Consider the following 3,206-nt stretch of genomic DNA (forward strand, 5'->3'; position numbering starts at 1 on the left):
AATCCCATGAATTGAAGCAAATTATTTGTGATTAATATTTTTCTTTTTCTGCAAAAACAACATATTTCCAAAAAAATACGATTATCAATTTTCTCTTAAAATCAACACCTACGTCTTTACTTATAGCATTTGTTGATTTTTCATAACCCAATATTTCTGCTAAATCTTAACCTTTAAACAAAGGTTGATTATCATTGTCTAATATGAAAAATACGTCTTGATCTTAAACTTTCAAGTAACAGTATTATCTATGTCAATAATTTAATTTATTTTTTATTATTGGGTCAACGATCCCATTTATACTAGCTGTCTCAGTTTCAGGTTATCGTTTTTCAATTGCTCCAATTCATTTGCCATGCTTTCATATTGTGAGAAAACCCTCTGATGTCAATTTTTCGCTTCTTCTTTTTTGGATGATAAAATTCTTTCCATACGTTATTTGTCTTCATCATATAATTACTTCTAATAGCTTTATTTATGTTATTATTCTAAAATAATTGCTGTCTTTTCTCTTGAACCTACGTTGATATCTAGCTTTTGATTTATTTTATGTAGACTTTTTACAATACGTAGGTCCCATGTTGCCTCGCATGTACTAGATCCCTTTAGTACAAGTATTTATTTTTTTTGACAATAATTAAATAAACATTAAATTGATCACTTCCCTATACCACACATATTTTTTTGAATCTCGAGGCTTATCACAGTTTTACCTAAACAGGGACAGCGCGTTTTAGCACACACTGCTTATGGATAATTTCTTGTGAAAATAAAATGTAATAAATTAAATGAATCGCTTACATAACGATGACCAACAAGCATGGCAAATGTTTAAAAAAAAGTTGAACGATATGAGAAGCAAACCAAATAATGACTTTGAACGATTAGTATTTAAAAATATGCATAATCAATTTAAAATGTATGAAAATAACGTATTAACCTTGGCAAAACTAGATTTTCTTAAAATTTGTTTTCCTAATCTTCAAGTCTTTGATGAATAAATTTTCTAATAAATGACAAGTCTTTGCTCCATTTGTTTGGAATTAAAATGTCCAGATGATTTTTATAACTATAGAAATAAATATGAAAAAACATGTAAACAATGTAAAAAAGCAGTTAATTCTACTCGTTTATTATGTGATTGTGGTAGATATTACACTAGAACTAATTTTAGAAGGCATATAAAAACAAGTTTGCATAAAAATGGATTGAATTTATTTATTTACTAAAAATTGTTTGTTAGATTTTTTCCTATAATAAATGGAACGAAGGAACTTAAGTAATCTTCGTTTATCTGAACTGTTTAATGTTGCAAAATCATTAGACATCAAATATATTAGAAAATATAATAAAGCAGATTTAATAAAAGCTATTATTGAAGCTGAAGAGCAATTAAATACGGAAATAAAATATGGGAAAAAATCAATTATGCCTCCTTTGCGGAATTCGGACAGAGTCCTCATGAGCGAAGCGAATTCAGAAATATTTTCATTTGATGATGATTTATTTGCTGAACCAAGGAAAAAGAGAATTAGGAAAATCAAATGTGACGTATGTGGAAAATATATCAAAAGCACCCGAATGCAGCTCCATAAAGAGAAAGAAAACAAAAAGAATCTAAAAACATTTCAGTTTGATGACGATATATTTGCTAAACCAAAAAAAAAATAGAGTAAAAAAGGTAAAATGTGATATGTGTGGAACATATATCGAGGAAACTCGAATACATTTGCATAAATTAAAACATGATTTGAATAGTCGTCGTTTGCTCGAATTACGTAATATGGCAAAATCTTTAGGTATAAGATACATTAAAAGATACAATAAGGCAGAATTGATAAACGAGATTATTAATGCTGAAGAGCAATTAAAAATAAAAAGAGAAAACAAGAAGAGCTTGGAAATATTTCCGTTTGATGATGCCATATTTTCTAAACCAAAAAAAGAAAGAGTAAGAAAGATCAAATGTGATGAATGTGGAAAATATATTAAGGAAAGTCGAATGCAGTTGCATAAAGCAAGACATAATCCAGAACCAGATTTTATTTAGTTCAGGTTGCTTTTAAGGGAAGATTATTAACGTATCAACATAATAATCTAGAAGAAGGTATAGATATGGAAACATACATGGATATGATAAAAGAAAAGGCTATTAAAATAATTATAAATGCTTTAAATCTCCACAAAAATATTAAAATTAATTTAGAGATGGAATGCGAGTTTATGAAACTGGAAAATGAAGACTTTACAATGATACATAAATTTCAGTTACTAAATGTTATACTAAGAGAAAAAGATGATCTGGAAGAATACTGGGATGAACAAAAGAATTTATTTATATCAAGATGTGATGAACTACAAGAAAAAGGATCTGGATGGACTTTGAAAAATATAAATTATTTGCGCATTAATATAAACAAATATACACCTTTAAGCGGAAATTCATATGTAGAATTACCCAAGTGGATTAAAGATAAAAAAGCTTGCGTTAATGTTAAAAACAACGATAACAAGTGCTTTATGTACAGCGTAATATCTTGTTTACATCAAGCAAAAGAACATGTAGATAGACTGAATCATTATAATAAGCCGGAATATATAAACGAATTAAATTTTGAAGGAATAAATTTTCCTGTAAAAATCCAGGACATACCTAAATTTGAATCACATAATAAAATTAATGTTACCGTGTTTAGTTACGAAGAACAAATATTTTATCCTTTGTATCATAATAAGAAGCGATTCTATGAAATGAATATCGACCTATTATACTTTGGAAATAAAGACAAAAATCATTATTGTTGGATCAAGAACTTGAGTCGATTGTTAAATGATCAGTTGGAAATAAATAGAAGCAAAAAATATTTCTGTAGAAGATGTTTAAACTACTGCGCTAGAACTGAAGATGCTTTAAAAAACATCAAAATGTGTGCTTTAGTAATGAACCATGTGTTCCGAACATGCCTGATGATAATGTATTAAAATTTAAAAATATTCAAAGAATGTTAAGACATCCGTATGTAGTTTATTCTGATTTTGAATCTATTCTGAAACCTATTCATACATGAATAGGTTATAGAAATTTTGAATCTTAAGTTTATGATTTATTAACAAATGTAGATAAGTACACAAAAAAAACCTTTGACCATGTGTTCACGGAAAAATGAGACTTAGAATGAATTACAAAATTATTGATTTCAATAACA

Source organism: Tribolium castaneum, chromosome 5 (assembly GCF_031307605.1).
Source record: "Tribolium castaneum strain GA2 chromosome 5, icTriCast1.1, whole genome shotgun sequence".
In the NCBI taxonomy this organism is placed as follows: Eukaryota; Metazoa; Arthropoda; class Insecta; order Coleoptera; family Tenebrionidae; genus Tribolium; species Tribolium castaneum.